At 37.0% G+C, this 20235-nt stretch overlaps 1 protein-coding gene and 2 long non-coding RNA genes across 3 annotated transcripts in view; 1 reads left to right on the plus strand and 2 right to left on the minus strand.

The window, feature by feature from the left end:
* The window catches only part of LOC148132552 (uncharacterized), a 28396-nt gene extending 27898 nt beyond the window's left edge, over positions 1–498 (plus strand). Inside the window, exon 3 of the long non-coding RNA XR_015748201.1 lies at positions 168–498. This is a non-coding gene — a long non-coding RNA (uncharacterized LOC148132552). The remainder of the gene's footprint in view (positions 1–167) is intronic.
* Positions 1–9661, minus strand: part of GCNT4 (glucosaminyl (N-acetyl) transferase 4) — a 29922-nt gene extending 20261 nt beyond the window's left edge. Inside the window, exon 1 of the mRNA XM_026670618.2 lies at positions 9299–9661. The gene's annotated coding sequence lies outside the window, so the exon portion shown is untranslated. The remainder of the gene's footprint in view (positions 1–9298) is intronic.
* A 7848-nt stretch (positions 9662–17509) lies between these two features.
* On the minus strand, positions 17510–20212 carry LOC148132553 (uncharacterized). Its single transcript, XR_015748166.1, has 2 exons — positions 20044–20212; positions 17510–18069 (listed from the first exon to the last, which is right to left on the minus strand). It is a non-coding gene; the product is annotated as an uncharacterized LOC148132553 (long non-coding RNA).
* Positions 20213–20235: the final 23 nt, after the last annotated feature.

The raw sequence follows: 20235 nt of genomic DNA on the forward strand, positions 1-20235 counted from the left end.
TTTTATATTTTAATTATGTAAAATTAATTTTATCTAGTTGCTTTGGTTATTTTGAATTGATTACTCATTACAAATTTGTAAAAGCAATTAATTCATATATCATTTACACTAAGGAATAATTTTATTGTTTGTTGTTTAATCTCATTTTCCAAATATTTGTCTTCCAGGTATCTCCTTTGAAAATCTAAAAATTACCTAGATTATCTCTTGACTGTTTTGGAAAATAGAACACCACCACTGAGTGAGAAACTGCTGCTCATATACATCATCATCTTCAGCCAATCTTGGAAAGTCTCAACAAACACAAAGTTACTTGATAAGATACTTGTAACCTATTTCACATGTAACCCGTATAAACAAACTGTGTTCTTACTTTTGCTCTTCCTCTCTCATCTTTATTTAAATTCCATATCACTCTAGATATACTACATACTTGATTATGTGAGCTGCAGTTCACAAAAGCTTAGGCCTATTAATAAAACATTGTTAGTTGAAAAAGGCGCACCAGACTGCTCTGATTTTTTTCCAACAAAGACTAACTCAGCTCTCCTCCTACAATACCTAGCTAATTTTTAGTTTTATCTAACTGCTCTCAGAATCAAACTTACATTCATTATTACCAGGCTCAATATGTCATTTTTCTTCTCTGAGAAATGCTTTACAGCAGTGGCCCCCAACCTTTTTTGTGCCACGGCCCAGTACCGGCATCACAAAATGATCCGCGGCCCGGTACCGGCATCAGTACGCATGACAAGGCAAGGCAAGTCGAGCGACCGGCCAGCCAGCCGTCCCCCGCTTCTCCCCGCCACCTTCAACTCCACCTTTGTCGATGGGCTTCGCTTTGGGACGGCTTCGGGACGGTCGCTCGGCTCGCCTTGCCTTGGGTGCTGAAAGATCCGCGCCTTAGTTTCGTTCAAGCCCCCTTCGATGAAACTAAGGCACGAGGATTCCTTCAGGACCCAAATGCCGCTTTCCAACCGGAAAAGCTCACCCGGAAGCACTTTCTCGTCAAACAAGATGGCGGCACCCAGCAAACCGGCGGCCCGGTAGGAAATGTTCCACGGACCGGTACTGGTCCGTGGCCCGGTGGTTGGGGACCCCTGCTTTACAGCATGAGAACACATAACCACATAGCAGCTATAAAGGGCAGCCAAGCAATCCTAGGAAAAAAGACAGACTGCACCTGCCTTCCAAAACTTCAGGAAAACATTATGCTCATTTTCACACAAGTTCCAAATCATCTTTTCCAAATTATTTCTGAAGCACTGCACAGCCTTAATGTGTATATATTGTTACAGTGGCTTTTCTCAATTTGATATCATTCAGATATATTGGATCTTAATTCTAAGGCAGACCCTCTGATTGAGTTCTCAGCAAATGTGGCTTCAGCACTGAAATTCTATTACAGGTAGTTCTTAACTTACAATGGTTCATTTAGTGACCTTTCAAAGTTACAAAGGCACTGAAAAAATTGACTTATGACCATTTTTCACGCTTACGGCTGTCGTAGCATCCCCATGGTCTTTTGCAACTTTCTCACAAGCAAAGTCAATGGGGAGGAGGCCAGATTCACTCAACAACCATAACTTAACAACTGCAGTGATTCACTTAACTGTGATAAGAAAGGTCTTAAAATGGGACAAAACTAATTTAACAAATGCTTCACTTAGCAACAGAAATTTTGAGCCAAATTATGGTTGTAAGTAGAATAGAATAGAATAGAATAGAATAGAATAGAATAGAATACTTTTATTGTCGTTGCATTCTACAAATACAATGAAATTTGAAAGCTATTCCAGCACAGTGTCCCAAACACATCACAATCACACTACAGAGTATGTAAAAATTAAAATAATAATAATAATAATATCTAGTCTAAAACATATAGTAAGTTAGATAGTTTAAAAATGCCACTAAAGACATAGGGCTAAATCACATATGCATTGTTTGATTCAAGACAATTATTGCCTTGGAAAAGAAACTGTTTCTCAGTCTATTAGTCCTCATTTTAAGACAACTATACCGTCTCCCTGATGGTAGCAGTTTGAAATATGAATGACCAGGATGAGAATGGTCTGTGGAGATTTTTAGTGCTCTAGAGAGGAGTCTGGTCTTTGCAGTCTCTTCCAAAGAAGAAAGAGAGCAACCGATGATTTTTTGTGCTGTGTTTATAACTCTCTGGAGCATCTTCTTATCCACTACAGAGCATCCAGCATACCACACCGTTACACAGTATGCCAAAATGCTCTCGATGGTAAAAAGTAACCATCAACTTCTTACCCAGACCACTCTTTTTCAGCAGCCTCAGAAAGTGCAGATGCTGTTGGGCCTTCTTTGCAGTGGCCATAGTGTGGACCAATCAAGTAAGGTTGTTGGAAATATGAGTTCCTAGAAATTTAAAACTATGAACTCTTTTCACACAGTCTCCATTGATATATAGTGGGAGAGGCTCTACTTTGCGGAGCTGGCATCGCTACGATACGGCATGCAATCTTGGTCTGAGATCGCTGCCGATATCTTTGCTCCTGGACGGTCCATTTGGATCTAAACCATCCCGAAGAGATAGTGAATGCAAAGAGCGCATCCTGTCGATCCCAGGGATACCGCAAAGTCCCTGGTCGATCCAGGAGAAGCTCTTTTTGCTAGCGGCAAAGAGGCAGCCATTAAAGCTGCTGAGGTTGGGACAGCTCCAAAACGAAAAAGAACGGAAAGAGAAAGTGTGCCGGTTTGGTGAGAACTTTTTCTTTATTTTAAGATTTGAAAGGACACCCTAAGGAAAAGAAAGAATCTGTAAAAGTTTTGGCAGAAGTGATTAAGCAGCGATTTTAAACAGGAATGTCAAAATAATATTTTTTTTTCTTCTTATTGCTGGATTTTCTACATACAATTTTATATTTTGAAACTGGACTGGTTTTTTTCTTCTTCTTCCACTTATTCTTTCTCTTCTTTTTGATTTTATAATATTTTAAGAGACTCCCTTTTAGTTATCTTTTTTAATATCTCATTATATACGGGAGTCTCTGTGGTTAAACTGGGAGAAGACTAAAAGACAATGTTATTTGAAAATTCCAGTCTGGCTATCGACTATTGAAGCATTTTCTTATCCTATAATATATTAAGAGGAACAGTTAGATATGGTGAAATATTGAATGAAAAGGGTGAACTTAAATCTATACAAAAACTAGAGGAACAAGGTATAAAGATGAATTGGTTTTCATATGCGCAAATACATTCAAGGTATGATAAAGACTCTAAAACAGAAGATTTCTATGATAAATCGACTGATTTAGATAAGATTTTGACAGGTACTGATGAAAAGGTGATTAAAAAATTGTATGGATATTTATTAGAAATTAAACTAAAAGAAGAACAAGTTAAAGAAACAATGATTGCTTGGGGGAAGAATTTTGGATAGGGGATTGATCTAGAGAAATGGCAAAAATTGTGGTCTCAAAATTATAAAATGACAATGTCAACAGCATATAAAGAAAATTTGTATAAGATGTTTTACAGGTGGCATTTTCCCCTGACAAGAATAGCAAGAATGTTCAAGAACAAATCTGAAAAATGTTGGAAATGTCATCAGATACCTGCTCATATTACCATATGTGGTGGACTTGTGCGGATGCTAAAAAATATTGGACTAAAATCCACACGTGGTTGGAAAAAATGACAAAAAAGCAGATAGATTTGAAACCAGAGATTTTTATTGGAAATTTTACCTGAAATATATAGTAAAGGATTGAAATACCTGATTGTAAATGTATTAACAGCGGCTAGGATTGTATTTGCCAGAAATTGGAAAAATGAGAAAATACCATCACCGGAAGAAATCATTAAGAAAATATTGGAATGTGCTGAAATGAGTAGATTGACATTTGAAATCAGAGAACAAGATGATAAACAATTTTATAAAATTTGGGATCTATTCTATCAATGGTTAGACAATAAAACATGGTAATGAAATATGTAGTTTCTTAGAAAATAATAAATATATAAAGAGGTATTCTTTTCTTATTATATCTACAAAATGATTGTAGGATAGATTTGAAATGTTAATACGAACTATCATAAAACAATTTATGTTTTAATATTTATGTTTTAATTCAAGCAAACGTAAATTCATTTATACTATAAACTCACTCGCCAAAACCAACACCAACCATAAGAACCTCCGTTGCCGCCCTGACCTAACCATACAGCAACGTGCCCGCTCCCATGTACTCCGCATTGAACTCAAAAACCGTCTAGACAAAGGAGAGAAGGACCTGTACATTGACTACCATGCTGACTGTATCAAAAGTAAGCCACGCAACCCAATACTCAGCTTTTACCCTCAACCACAACCCTACCTCAACCGATCCACCATCACCCAAGACTAGGCACGCACGCCCCCAACTACCTCAATTCCAACTACTGCCGGCCTTAAATGCAAACTACTCAATGCAAGAAGCCTCGTGAATAAAATACCTGAATTTCTCATCCTCCTAAATATGGCTAACTTCGACATTATATTTGTCTGTGAAACATGGCTCAATGCATCTCTCCCCGACTCCATTACCACAGTAAGAGACTATCATGTTTACCGATCAGATCGTGAAAATCGACGAGGAGGTGGTGTTGCTATATTCTATAAAAAATCCTTACATCTAAAAAATATCCAAGTTACCCAGGAGCTTGCTCTTCCTGAGACCATCATCTGTGAACTATCCTTAAATATCACAATTCGATTCTTACTATGTTACAGAGCACCTGATTATGACATCGAACATGTAAACAAGCTAAATACATTACTAACATGGGCTGCATCCTGCCCATACCCTTTTATCTTTCTTGGTGATTTCAATCTACCTCATATTGACTGGACCCTAAATGATTGTACAACTGAAATCATACACACAACATTCTACAATGCTATTACAAATCTGGGACTGGAACAACTAGTAACCAACAACACTAGACTAAACAACTGCCTCGATCTCATCTTCTGCAATAGTTTGAATTTAATTTACGGAATACAAACTAAAGAACCCTTTTCCAGTAGTGACCACAATATGATTGACTTTTGTCTCAACATACGTCCACACAAAAATCACCACAATGATGTAATCCCCAATTGTAACTTCAAAAAAGGCAACTATGATCTTATAGACAACGATCTCTCATCCCTGGATTGGCAATCTCTATTCACCGGATGCAATACTGTTGAAGACCATTACAACATATTTTTACTTGAAGTCAAAAGAGTCATCAAACTATATGTACCAACAACAACTCCCAAAACAAAACAAAAAAGCAGATTACCCATATCAATAAGGAAACTTCAATCCAAAAAGAGATCACTCTGGCGGAAAAACAAATCTGGTCACGTTGCCAATTTCAAAAACCGATACAAAAATTTATGCCACCAGATAAAGACCGAATGCACCAATTATCACATTAAACAAGAGGAAAACCTTCTAAGCACCAATTCCACCCGTGCTTTTTACAATTTTGTAAACAACAAACTAAAAAACTCAAGGTCCATCCCTCCCTTGATAGGACCTGATGGTAAAGACTGCAACGACGACACCATTAAAGCCAACATCTTTAACACATTCTTCGGCTCAGTATTTGTAAACAGCAATGGTTCATGCCCAGTATTTCCTAGCCGTACCACAGATAACAATAATGATCTAATACATATCGATTTCACAGAAGACAATGTTGAAAAATCACTACGCAATCTAAAACCATCTCTATCTATTGGACCGGATGGAATATGTGCCTACTTCTTAAGAAAGCTGTCCACTGCCATAGCCAAACCTCTAAGCATAATCTTTGAAAAATCTTTCAGGACCAGCTCCTTGCCTAACCTATGGTCACAAGCCACAGTCATCCCCATCTTCAAAAAGGGAGACCCAAGCCTAGTTGAAAATTACAGGCCAATCTCCTTATGCTGCGTCACCTGTAAAGTCATGGAATCAATTATTAACCAATCCATCATCCTCCACTTAGAGACAAATAACCTACTCTCCAATAAACAATTTGGTTTCAGAAAAAAACTATCCTGTAATCTACAACTCTTACACTGCAAAAACATATGGACGACACAACTCGACCAGGGCAAAGCAATAGACGCAATCTACATAGACTTCTGTAAAGCCTTTGATTCAGTGGTACACGACAAACTACTCCTAAAAATAAAATCCTATGGTATCTCTGGACAACTGAATAACTGGATAGAAGCATTCCTGTCAAACAGACAACAAATGGTCAAAATCGGGAGCGTCCTATCAAATCCAGTACCTGTCAATAGTGGTGTCCCCCAAGGCAGTGTTCTAGGACCAACTCTCTTCATACTCTACATAAACGACCTCTGTGATCATATCAAGAGCAATTGCGTTCTCTTCGCTGATGATGTAAAGCTGTTCAATACCACAGACAATACTGCTACCCTACAAAAAGATCTTGACTATGTATCAGAATGGTCAAACAAATGGCAACTTCAAATCTCAACAAATAAATGCTCTGTCTTACATATTGGCAAAAAAAATCAGAAAATAAAATACAAGCTGAATAGTCAAGATCTTGTTGATGACCCAAGCTCTGTAAAGGACCTTGGAATACTCACCTCTAATGATCTAAGTGCTAGAGCCCACTGCAACTACATAGCCAAAAAGGCATTAAGAGTTGTTAACCTAATCCTACGTAGCTTTTTCTCTGTAATATCACACTACTAACCAGAGCATACAAAACATTTGCTAGACCTATACTCGAATACAGTTCATCAGTCTGGAACCCACATTAAGTATCTGATATTAGCACAATTGAGAAAGTCCAGAAATATTTCACAAGAAGAGTTCTCCACTCCTCTACTCGTTGTAGAATACCTTATGCCACCAGACTTGAAATTCTAGAACTAGAAAACCTTGAATTACGCCGTCTTCGGTCTGACTTAAGCATGGTATACAAAATCATACATTGCAATGTCCTACCTGTCAATGAATACTTCAGCTTCAACCATAACAACACAAGAGCACACAATAGATACAAACTCAAAGTAAACCGCACCAAACTTGATTGCAGGAAATACGACTTCAGCAATAGAGTGGTCAATGTCTGGAATACTCTACCCGACTCTGTAGTTTCTTCCCCAAACCCCAAAAACTTTAACCTTAGACTGTCTACTATTGACCTCACCCCTTTCCTAAGAGGTCTGTAGGGGGCGTGCATAAGCGCACCAACGTGCCTACCGTCCCTGTCCTATTGTTTCTCTTATTCTTTTATTTTTCTTATATGTACCCATTTCATGTATTCACAACTATGTATACACTTATACTTATTATCTTGTAAACAATTGGCAAATCAAATAAATAAATAAAAAATAAATAAAATAAATAAATAAATAAAAATAAATAAAATAAATTTAAGTTAATATGATTATTTCGTAAAACATGAATGAATAAAAGTATAGTCAAATGATTAACAATGATATTAATGTATTTAATACTTGATTGAAAATATGAGAATATATACAATGTAATTGTAATTGAAGACTATGAAATGGAAGCACAAAACAATTTGTAAACCAACCGGCATACTGTATGTATATATAGGGAAGAGGGCTTGATATTTTTATGTTTTGTTTGTCTATGTTCGTTTTAAAAACCAATTAAAAAAATTTAAAAAAAGAAAAAGAAAGTGCAGACGCTGTTGGGCCTTCTTTGCAGTGGCTATAATGTGGACCAACCAAGTAAGGTTGTTGGAGATATGAGTTCCTAGAAATTTAAAACTATGAGTTTTATAAGTCAAGGATTACCTGTAGTTGATTTTATCCTTTTACTTTCTTTCATAAAGCATTGTTGGAAAACATTGCGTGGTTTATTTCTCCTTCCAAAAAAAGCTCAGTTTCCAGACAAACTTAATAATATTTAGTAGTATCTAGGATAATCAAAATAAAATGCTATTCCACTGATTTCTCATTATCGTTATTCAGATCACATATACCTCAAGAGCCACCACTTTATACTCTGTAAAATATAAAATACATATAAGTGCTTTCCTGTAACTTAAATCCATCATTTCAAAACCTGCGGAGAGGAGGTTCTGTTCTTCTTCAATGAGACATCATTGTAGGATTTGTAGAACACCATCATATTCTCCTATCAATCTATTGAAGGCTAAATATGCACAGCATCTTCACTCCCTCAACGTAAGACTTGCTTTCCTGCCCCTTAATCTTCCTTTTCTGACCCTGTTCCAAAGCATAAAATCCAGAACAAATCCTATACACTTCCTTTATATTAATTTAATTAGTGATATAAATGTATTATTTTAACTAATTGGGTGCATGTATTGGCCTGGCACTGCATACAGAACACTGTTCCTGTACTCCTTATGTACACAGCCAATGTGTACTTCTTCTGACTGATTGCAATTTGGCAATTCAAATCTCACCAGACTCAAGGTTGACTCAGCCTTCCATCCTTCCAAGGTGGGTAAAATGAGGACTCAGATTGTTGGGGGCAATATGCTGACTGTGTAAAACCGCTTAGAGAGGGCTGTAAAGCACTGTGAAGTGGTATATAAGTCTAAGTGCTATTAAGGCAATTAGAATGTTGCAAAAATTGAGGCAACTGCTAGATGAAGCAAAGAGATATAGAAAACCCTCAACTTTTTACTGCTCTCTAGTCATCCCCTGCATTTTTACAATCCAGGTTTCACACCTTTGTCAGCAGCCTAAATATGATTACACCCTGGACAACTTCCTCAAATGATTCTTTCTGTGGACAAAACATCATCAGAACTCAATACCCTTAACTTGCCCTGCAAGGTAATTACCACTGTACGTCAGGAGAACACTTCAAAGACTACATGAGAAGAGGGCATGCTCATATGCAGCAACAAGCTGAACTTGTATCCTGGCTGAGGAATCCTAAGTGCTATACATGCAAAGCTTTTAAAAAAAACAACAGCACCCCTGAATATGAAGATCTGATTTACAGACTATTCTAAAGTGATGGCTTATCCCAAGTAGTTGGTAAACATGGCTAATAGCTTAGCTTGCTGTACAAACTGGCTCCCAGAAATGAAGCAAACTTAATATTTTGCATTGTTAAAAAAAAAAAAAAGGCAAGAATGTTGCAAAAGTCCTACAGCCGTGCTAAAATTAAATCGGGGAAATGGTCAGTCACATGCAATCACAGGAAGCTCCCAAGAACTTGCCTGAGTTTCCCAAACCAAGTGCTGGAGAGCAAAAGCCAAGCCAATTCCAAACTGAGGCGGGAGAGAATCGGGTGGAAAGCATTTACATTACCGTCCGGAGGAAAATCTTCCCAAGCAGGCATTCAAGGCTGGCCAGCCTTGGTTTCCAAAGTGAACGGGCTCCTCTCCTTTTCTCTTGGTCCACCGGAGCGAAGACACAGGCAGATGGAAAGTTGTCTGCTTCTCTGAAAAGTGAACTCGCGGGCCGAGGCGGGTTCCAACCTGGCTGCGGTCGCGCCGAGAGAGGGAGCAAGCTGGGCGTTCCCCCTCCTCCCCACCTGGCCTGGCAGCGCGCGCGCGCGCACGTGGCCGGTTCCCCCTCCTGCCTTTTCGCCCGCGTCGGTGCCTCCGAGAAAGGAAGCGCGAAGGAACAGTTTGCGGCTGCAAGTGAAGGTTCCGTGACGCGGGCGGCGGCGGCGGCGGAGGAGGAGGCGCGGCAGTAGCGCCTCCATACCCAAAAGGGAGGAGCGCAAACTGCAGCGGCACATTTTCCCACTCCGTCCCGGGCCGTCTCCGGCAGCAGCCTGAGAACAGCGTGACGGTTTTGCCCGCCAGCGCTCCTTCGAGCTGAGGGATCTCGTCTGCCTTTAGCGTCGCCTCTACTCTGGCTTTGTCTCGGAAGCAGAGAGGAAAAGTCCAGCTCCTGCGGCCGGCGGTCCTCTAATCCCCGGCCCGCAGACCTTCCTGATCCGATTCGCTTCTTCGGGGAAAGCCAAGCCTCCGCCCCGCGTTCATCCCGCAGTACAACAGGCATATATACACAGCTTTACAGCCCCGGTATCAACCAAAGCGCCTCTAGTAAAGCGCCTCACTCGCGATCGAATGGACCTAAATGTAGAGTATCCGTTTTTCTGGGCAGCGAGTTGGTTCTGGCAGCGAGTTTTGTCCCCAACACGCCTTTCCCCACAGACAAATGAGGGAAACCCTGATGAACCTCGTTTCTGGGATACTTTCAGCCTCTTAAAAAAAATAGCTGTGCCCTGATCACTTGACCTGGAAGGAAATGGAAGGGGGCTTAGTAGAATGAAGAGGTTAGCCACTTTCTCAGCAGTTGCCCAATTGCTCCTTCCATAAGGATTCATTAATGGGTTTTTCTCGATTATCTTTACTGCAGGACCAAGCTGGATCCAGCTCATTTTATTAACTTTATCTTTCTTTTATCAGTTTTTCCTCTCTGGTATAGTTTGGTTCAGACTTGGGAGAATCCCAGTTTCTTCACGGAATCTCTTTCCAACATTACATTTACAATTTAAATGAAATTTAAATTTAAAATGAAATGGACAATTTCAGTTTTGTAATAGTTCTCACATTTCAACATACCTTTGGGACTTGGAGTATTACCAAGACCCAGAGAGACTGCCTTCCTATACTGTATTCAGCTACTTAAAGTAATTCCTTGGAGGTCACATCCAACATCAAAATAATTTGTTATAGCTCTAAGATATTCTGGGAAGTGAGCAGAAGGTTAGCTTGAACAGCAGAGAAACTGGGCTTCTCATCTGCGCAAGCTAGAAAATTGCACACTGTTAGGTGCCAAAATTTAGGATATCTATTAATTGCCACTCCTTTTTTCCTGGAGAGCCTAGAGAAAGAATATAGAAAAGAAAGAACTGTTTGGAACTGCACAGTCTTCTGGGGACATACAGGAGTGAACAAAGAAGTAAATTCTATGATCATCTCCAAGTATGTTTTAAGTTTGGGTTCCTGCCCAAGGAAGATTCCAACCACACCTGCAATGAATGCAATGAGTGCAAACTCATTGCATTGCAGCAAGGCCTGAAAGTATGTTTGGCAATATTGAGACTCATCAAGGGAGATGATGAGCTTCTGGATTGATGGCAGAGAACTTAAACAGTCAAAGGACAGTCTGTCCCAGTCTTTGTAAGGAAGCAGCACAATCAGTTTCAGGACCTTCCCTGGAGGGTAACTCACTGCTGAGAGGCTGTATATTGTTGCCCAGGTACAAATATCTGTGATGTGATAGAGAGCTGGCTTGATTAAACAGATCTAATTACCTTTATCCTTTTCTTTTTTGATGTTGGAACAAAGATTACTTAAAACAACAACAACTGAAAAGCATATTGAAGGACTACAAATAGAAGCCAGAAAGACAAAACAGTTTGGTGTACAGATGATGTTTTTGTCCATGCTTCCAACTAAAAACCATAGCCCAAGAAAGGTACAGAAGATTTTGAATTGTGTAACTCAGAAGATGTTGAATTCCTGTACCATGGTTTGCACAGCATCTACAGAAAAGCTTTTGGTAAAAGATGGGCTGTACCTCACACAAGATATGGAAGCCTGCATTTTGAAATACAAAATCACCTGTATTGCACTTAACACTTACCAATAGGAAGAAATGGCTGAGGAAGTGGAAATTATAGGAAGCTTAGAAAATAGTGATCATGTGATTCTAGAATTCACCATATTGAGGGCAGGAAGAACTGAAAGTAGTTAGATTGGTATTCTAGATTTCAAGAAAGCTGACTTCAGTAAGCTAAGTAGGAAAAATTACAAAGGTGGACTTCCTGAAGGAAAAAAAAGTTCAAGAAGGTTGAGAAATTCTGAAAAATAAATCAACTGCAAAAAAGTTGAGACAAACGACGTGACCAGTATGGATGCATAAAGACTTTTCTGATGACCTTACAAACAAAAAGGATAAATTTCAAGTGTCGAAAGAGGGGCATATGACAAAAGCCCAATCTCAGGAAATGGCCCAAATCTGCAAAGATGGAATCAGGAATGAGCTGAGTGTTGCAGTGAACATAAAAATAACAAAAGGAAAAAGGCTTATGAATGTGCAGAATAAAAAGTCATTCTACTGGTTGGGAAACACGGCAAGGAGTGATAGCTCACAGGCAGAAGGTTGAACTGTTTAATTTCTATCTTCATCTTTCTTTTCACAAAAAGAAAAAGTGGTCCAACCTGTCAGAAGATGTACCATAGGGGATAGAAGTCAAAAGTTGTAAGAATAACAGCTCGCTATTTTTAATGAATTCAAGTCATTGGAACCTGCTGGGAACGCAGAATACAGAGAAGTCAGACTTTGGAGAAAAGTTAACATTGTTCCAATCTTACAAAGGGGGAAGGAAGGCGGAGCCAGAACAATATACCAGTCATCTTGCTTGACATCAGTTCCCTGGGGAAAATCCTAGAATAGATCAAGCTGTGGGTTTGCCAGTGTTTAAAGGAACAAGTGATTACTAGAAGCAAGCATGGAATTGTGTAAGTTGTGCTAGACTTAAACTTACTTTTTTTTTTTTGACAGAGACTAAATTAGTAGAGCAAGGAAATGCTTTGGAAGGAGTATACCTGGAGTTCAGAAAGGCATCTGATTAAGTTTATAATAGCTGCCTTCTTGATAAAATGGGACCTTGTGAGAGAGATGGTCTCCTACCACATTAAGTATGAACCACCATACTTAACATGTATCCTTAATATATCCGTGTCCACATGGAAAATTCTTTGTAGTGAAATACCTCTGGGTTCTGTCTTCAGCCTAGTGTTTGTGAAGTAATCGAGACAGGAAAAAGACTCAGATAACTAATTCTACTTTATGTAAGGTTATGTAAGGTTTATATAAGGTTATATGTAAGGTTATATTCACAGAATCTTGCAAATCTGAAAGTACATTTCTTCCATTGCTTTTATAAGCCTGAGAAACCAGGGAGAGTCCTTCTTGAGATGTCAGGCATGCCCACATTCCTGCTGCAGGCTAAGCTGCCTCTTCCAACCACTCCCCTGGCTCTCCCTTTTCTCCTAAGGTCATTCCCAGAGACTATTATAGTGCTCTTCAGCATTTTTTATAAATGACATAGGCAAGAGAAAGAAGGGATGGTCAGCAAATTTATAGACAACCCCAAGCGGGGATTTTTAACACTTTTAGAGAAAAGGCTCATGTTAAAAAGGATCTCGATAGACTTGAACCCTGGACCTTTCCCAACAAAATGCAATTCAATGGTGAGAATTATGGGTTCTGTAATGAGGCAGAGAAAAAAATCAGACGTACAAGATAGATATTTAAGTGGCTCAGTAGTAGTACTTGTGAGAAGGATGATCCCCCAAGGTGCTGCCGCCACCAAAAGAGCCAATGTAACCTTAAATTGCATCAACAGAAGCATAATGTTGAGAGCATGTAAAATGATATTTCTGCTCTAAGCTTCACTGCAACTAAGTATATTGGTCACAACAATATAAGGATACAGAGGGGCTAAGAGAAGAACACCAAAGATGGTGAGGGGTTCAGAGGCTAAATCTTATCAAGAGCAGTTAAAAGAACTGGATATGTTTAACTGAAAGAAGAGAAGACTGAAGGGAGACATGATAGCAGTGCTCCAATGTTTAAAGGGCTCTCACAAGGAAAGGGGGTGTGGATTTATTCTCTGTAAGGCCCAACTGAAGGCAATGAATGGAAGCTTTATGGACAGAGCTCCAAACTCAAAATAAGGAGTAATTTTTTAATCATGAGAGCTACTAAAAAGCAGAGCAGACTACTCTCTATGATAATCATCATGGAGATTTTCAAGAAGAGATTGGACAGCCATTTATCTAGGATGGTTTGAGGATTTCTGTCCAAGCAATGAGTTGGACCAAAAGACTTTGAAGATCCCTTTCAAATCTATGATTCTATGACTTCTAACTAAATTACAACAGGAAAGGGTGGAACTTTTAATAAAGTATCAGGCATTGTTAGCAATGGGAGGTGCTTTTAAAGAAGTTAAATAAAGAATTTGTAATCTTTTTTATACAAACTTTAACTTGTCCCCTGGGAAGCTCTTATTTGTATTTAGTCAGAATGGTTGTTTACAATTCCATCAGTTGTTCACTGAAAAATTTCCAGCATTGTCAAAATACATTTTGAAAAGCTGAAGTGTCTGTTTATCTGTAATAAAGCACAAAACTGCCAGGAAGATGTCGTAAATTGTGAAAAAGGGAATTAGTGACAATGTTTTCTTCTATGTTGCAATCAAGAAGTTCCCCATATTTGTTTTTATTGTTATGTGACCCAAATCTGTAAATAGTATATGTGCTGTTCACAGATTTAAGTTCTTATTTTTGCTAACTTTACAACTTTTTAAAAGAAGGAAAATAATGCATGTCTTAGGCAAAGATGCGGAAAATATTTTTGTGGGATTTGAAGGAGCCAGTGCAAAGATGTTATATAGGAGACAATTTTGAGAAGTACAAAAATGTTCTCAATTGTGGCTTCAGGCTATAAAAGCTGTTCTCCAGGTCAGACTAAACACTGATGCTAGAAGTAGTAATTCACCCATATTTTGGAATCGCCTGATCTCCAGATCCATTCTTCCCAGAAATCAGATTCTGACAGATAGCTAAACTCACAACTATAACCATCTATCAGAACCTGCCTAGATTTGAAAACAGAGACATTTTTGTTGGGAATTTTACCAAACAGGTATAACAAAAGGAATGCATATCTGATTTTACATGTATTGACTGCAGCAAGAATAGCATTTGCACAACAATGGAAAAGTGAAGAGATCCCAACAGATGAAGATGTGATTAGAAAAATATTAGAATGTGTAGTAATGGATAAGCTAACCCTTACAATTAAGGAAAAGACAGAAACTGAATATTTTTTTACTTGGGATTTATTTTATCAATGGTTAGCTGACAAAAACAGGAGCTAGAAATAGGGAAATATATGAAAGGATTAATGATATAAGGAAGATACGTTAAATCTGTTAAACAAATAGCATGGTTATTATTGTTATTAATACTAATATAATTGATACTAATGCAATGAATACTGTTGTAAATATAGTCATTATTTCCTAAAATGATTTGTACCCAAATAACACACTGTTCAATTGAAATTGAAATTTTTGTATGCTATAAAATAAAATAAAAACCTATTAAAAAAAAGAACCTGCCTGATCTCCCAGCCTTGCCTTACATTAGAAAGAATTATGATGGACATTTTCTCTTTTGCAAAAAAATCCACCATTCCCTGTTAACCTGCAGTTTATAAGAGCAGTAGTCACCAACTTTGTTAACGAGGCAGGATTGAGTTTGACAAAAGACAAGCAATTTTATCCTGATGTTTCTGTTCTGCCTTAAGATCTAGTGGTCAAGACATTACACGTTTTATAGATGTGCCTTAGATGGCACCTTTACTTCCAAATGGAAGGGTCACGTTTGGAATGGCAGGACATCTCATAGTTCTCATAGCAAGAAGATATGTTGCATCAAAAATTGAATCTCTAATGGGACAAAAACAATTTTGTTTTCTGTCCCATACTGGGTTATTATATGTTAAAATTTAATAAAAATGTCACCAATCCTGCTACTATTTTTTTTTTTGTTATTATTAGCCTTTTTCTTACAAACATACTAACATTAGATTTGCCTTCTGTTTTGTTGTCTTTAAAAAACAGACTGAATAGAATATATGTTATGCTTTATAGTGGTTTTCATTGTTTTTAAGTTTAACTGACTTAGAATGCATGCCATAGTCATATAATTTGTTCTAGAATAAATTAATAGCACATCCAAAATGACTAAATGCTTTTATCAAATACTGAAATTAATATTTGTGTTATATCCCAAAGCCTCAAATGAATGTATTCCATAGGAAGTTTTGAAAAGAAGGATCAGAGTTATATCAGGTATTCTTAAAAATATCTGTTTTTCTTTTAAACATATCATTAGATGAGCTACAGTGAAAACAATATGTAACTAATAAGGCTGTGTAACATTTCAGATTCAGTCTTAAAAAGAGGTTTCAGAGCAAAAACATAGCACCTGCCCATCACATCTTAAATTATTTCTCCAGAATGTCACACCCATATTTACTCAGTTAACTCAGATTTTACTGGAAATATATCTCAATTATTAAAATAAGTCTTAATCTCATGCTAGCATAGCTTGAGTGTTGGAATAAATCTGCTCAAAGCTTATTTACATCCCATATTTTCCTAAATATATTTATTTATTTAACATATGGATTCCTAAATATAAATATGGCAATATTTTTTTTCTTTAAATTTAATTATTTTAAAAAATGTAGTGTATTATTTTTTCAGCATCAAAGTATTATATACTACCAGCTCCTATAACTTTTACTAAATAGTGATATTTGTAAGGACATAAATCCAAGTAGTGCTCATAACAGAGTAGGATTTAAAAGACACTATAATTCTCCAGTAAGATCCATCAAATTTACAAAATAAAAGTGTACTTACTTGAAAACAAATGCCATTCAAATCACTGCTCTTTTCTCAAAATAACATATTTATTTTATTTATTTCCAATATCCATATCCTGTTCAAATTGAATGGACTCTGGGTACGTTATAAGATGATTCATACAATATAAAAACCAAAAGAAAAAAAATAAACATGTCAGAAGAATCTTCTGATTCTTCTGAATTGTGAGCCATCCAGAATCATTTTCTGAGATGGGTGGCTATAAAAATCAATCAATCAAACAAATAAAATTGCAACTGATCTTTGCATGAATTACTATTGATGTATATCCTGGTCCAAGGCCCCAAATACTATCTGTTGCTAAAAAAGGAACTGAGTGGCTGGTGTATTCAAGATCTTTTTGCTATGCTAATTCCCTTTTGCTATCTCAACAATTGCTCAAATTGAAAACATAACAAACTAAATTATGTTTGTTCCTTATTGGTTTTGAATGTAAACATAGTATAAATTCTTTATTTCAATTATGAATATATATCTATTTCAATTGGTTTTTTTTTAGAAAACTGTACTTTTTCATCCAATGTATTTTGGATTTGCCCTTGAATTTCATCCCTAAGAAAAATAGCAATTATTATGCTAGGCAGTTTTGTACTGTACATTTTGCACAAAATTTTATAGATTTTGCCTTCAAGAAAAGATAATAACATTAGGGTTTATACTTTAGTAAGACCAAATACAGAGAAAATAAGGATTAACGAATGGTCTCTTCCATTTCTACTACCCAAAAGTCAATTCCTACTTCCTACTTATCTCTCTTGATCATGTTATGTTCATTTATAAGACGGAATCTAATCCAAAAAGTAACTACAAAATCTGATCACTGAAATATTGCTGATTTATTAAATGTTCTGACTTTTACAAACAAAACAGGATAAACAATTACTCAAGTAAACAGTAAAATAAATTGTTTATACATTTAAAGTTTTGTACATATAAAACTTGAATATGAAGTAATGCTTAACGATTAATAAATGTTTTCATTCTGTTTCTTGTCACAAAAGAAAAACATAATTACAGTATAAGAGAATTGAAAGTGGGATACAATAAGCCTTGTTTAATCTTACTCATCCAAATGTAATTTTCTTTAATTTCATGACAATTTTGGCATTTGAATTAGTTACTACCAACAATTTCAAAACAAAACATTTTCATTCCTTCCTTCATATTTTTTACCTCTATGATATCTGATGTTATCTTGTTGCCTAAGCCAACAATCAACCACTTCAGTACTGCTATTTTAGCATCCATCATAGCTAGCTGTTGAAAGACTACTATGAAATACTCTGCATCATTTCGTTGACCTCTTTACCAGCTGGAGTTCACACATATCTTCATTTAACAGCTTTAATATTTTGTTTAATCCAAGGAACAGACATATGCAAAACTACAGATATTCTAGGAAACAAAAGCAATTGTAAGACATGTGCAGTCCTTTCAGTGGCTGATACATAGCATAATACTGCGGATATGTTATATAGCTGATACAATACTTAATTCAAGAAGGTTATTCTATCTGAAAAAATGTGTTTCGCTTGGTAAACCTTCATAGGTGAGTTGAACAAAATACTGATAATTAAGCATCCCTCTTTGTGGACTTAAAAACAGTTATCGGAAAATACATTCCACTTTATCTCAATAAAGTCTTGCTTGATGGTGAAATGGGCAGCATATAAATTTAATTAATAAATAAAAAATAACAGAAGTTTAATTATCAGAAGGAGTGAATGGATCATAATTCTTCCCACAGGGTTTCCCCTCTTAAATATTAATTCTATTACCCTTAATAATCAGTGTGTTAAATAGTAAGCATGTCCAGTAGGACTATCTTGGTGTGAAGAAAATAGCTTCAAAAATAAGCATTTTTGAGATTCAAAAATGTGAACAATGTTCAGGTAACTGGATCTCAAACTACAGTGTTAAAATTATAGCAAGCATCACTGACTATATAAGAATCTCCATTATAAAACAATACAGCAAACATTTTCCAACTTAAGCAATAGCTAATTACTACAGATATTAATCAAGGTGTTTATCTTTACTTTCTCATATCTGACAAAGTGAAACAGTTTTATTCTGCTACTAATTGGTTTCTATGATCAAATTAAATTGAAGGTTAAAAAAAATCCCACAAGGATCTTTATTAATTAAAGCTAATCAGTCTTATTAGTTAATATGGATGGGTACACAGAGAAAAATGAGTGTCTATATAACCAGGGGTGGGATCCTACCGGTTCAGCCTGGTTCTATAGAACCTGTAGCGGCAAAAAGCAGCTGACACCGAATTGGTTCGGTGTTTAGCCCACCCAGGCTCTAGGCTGTCCTTTATTCCCTGCTTTTCCCTTCTCAGTTGCTTTACATGGCATAGCTGAGGTTGAAAAAGCAGGAAACAAGAGGATTTTCAAATGCTGCACACCCGCACGCACTTGTCAGCTGTCCAGGCGGCACAGCTGATGATTTCTTGCAAACGCACGCAAGTGTTATGATTGTCTGCAGTTCGGAGAACTCACAAATCGCTCCACTGGCTGGCCCCTCCCCTCCCTTTCCACTCACTCCTTACCTGGCATGCGAACCATCCAACTTGCCTGGTTTGGTAAGTTGCTATTTTTCCTTCTTTTTTTCCCTGACCATCAGCTGTTCTGCTCTGCCGGGAGATTTAGATTAGCTTGAAAGCAGGAAATCCTTGGATTTCTTGCTTTCTAGCTAATCTAAAAGCAGAGCTGAACCTTCCTTAGGACTGAAGCTTTTCAGTGCAGACCAGGTAGCCGATTGCAGATTGATAGATCTCTAAGTGAATCTGCGATTCTGTGAGCAATTCAATCTGCCTGCCTGCTTTGCCTGCTTTGGGGTAAAAGCTCTTTTTTAAATAAAAAATTCAATATTTACATACATGGTCTGTTGTGAGTTAATTTTGTGAATTTGCTTGCTAGCAAATTTTATGTGACAGACTCAGGTAGCCGATTGCAGAAAAATAGATCTCTAAGTGAATCTGTAATTCTGTGAGCAACTCAATCTGCCTGCCTGCTTTGCCTGCTTTTGGGTAAAAGTTGCTCTTTTTTAATATAAAAAATCAATATTTACATATTTATAATATTTACATACAAGCCATGCCTACCCAGTCACATGACCACCAAGCCCTGCCCAGTCAGCAAGCCACGCCTACCCAGTCACATGACCACCAAGCCACACCCACAAATTAGGCTACACCCACAGAACCAGTTGTTAAGAAATCTGAATCCCACCCCTGCATATAACTAACACGTGTAAAAATACACCTCCTCTCTTTGAATAGTCATTTTGTTAATTTTTCTTTAAAATGTCACGTGAAAACTGACCCATACATTACATTGAACAGTTCATTAAAATTGTATTTTCTGGATAACCTAGAAGATAAAGCTCCTATGAAGAACAATCACACATCAGTTTGTGCTTTAAAGTCTTAGTTTAGATTTACTGACAGATATGTAAAAAGAGAGACAGTAGATGTATCTACTTCTATTAGGGTTAATGTACCTATTTTCTTATAAATTATTGGTTACTTTAAAAATGAAAAGTAAAATTTCATCTTCACCATATTTATTGACATAATGGTTAAAGTTCCTGTCTCCCACAGACCATAGTCAAAAAATTTCACTTTTTTTAGATTTTAGATGAAAGTTGTTATATAATTTTTGTAAATTAAAATATTAATAAAACTAATTTAAAAAATCTAACACAAAAAATGTTAGTTACCATGGAAAAGGAAATGTATAGTAGGTTGCAC

This window comes from Notechis scutatus, chromosome 2, assembly GCF_049901735.1.
Source record: "Notechis scutatus isolate UNSWTSFEM ecotype Mainland chromosome 2, rNotScu1.2, whole genome shotgun sequence".
NCBI lineage: Eukaryota > Metazoa > Chordata > Lepidosauria > Squamata > Elapidae > Notechis > Notechis scutatus.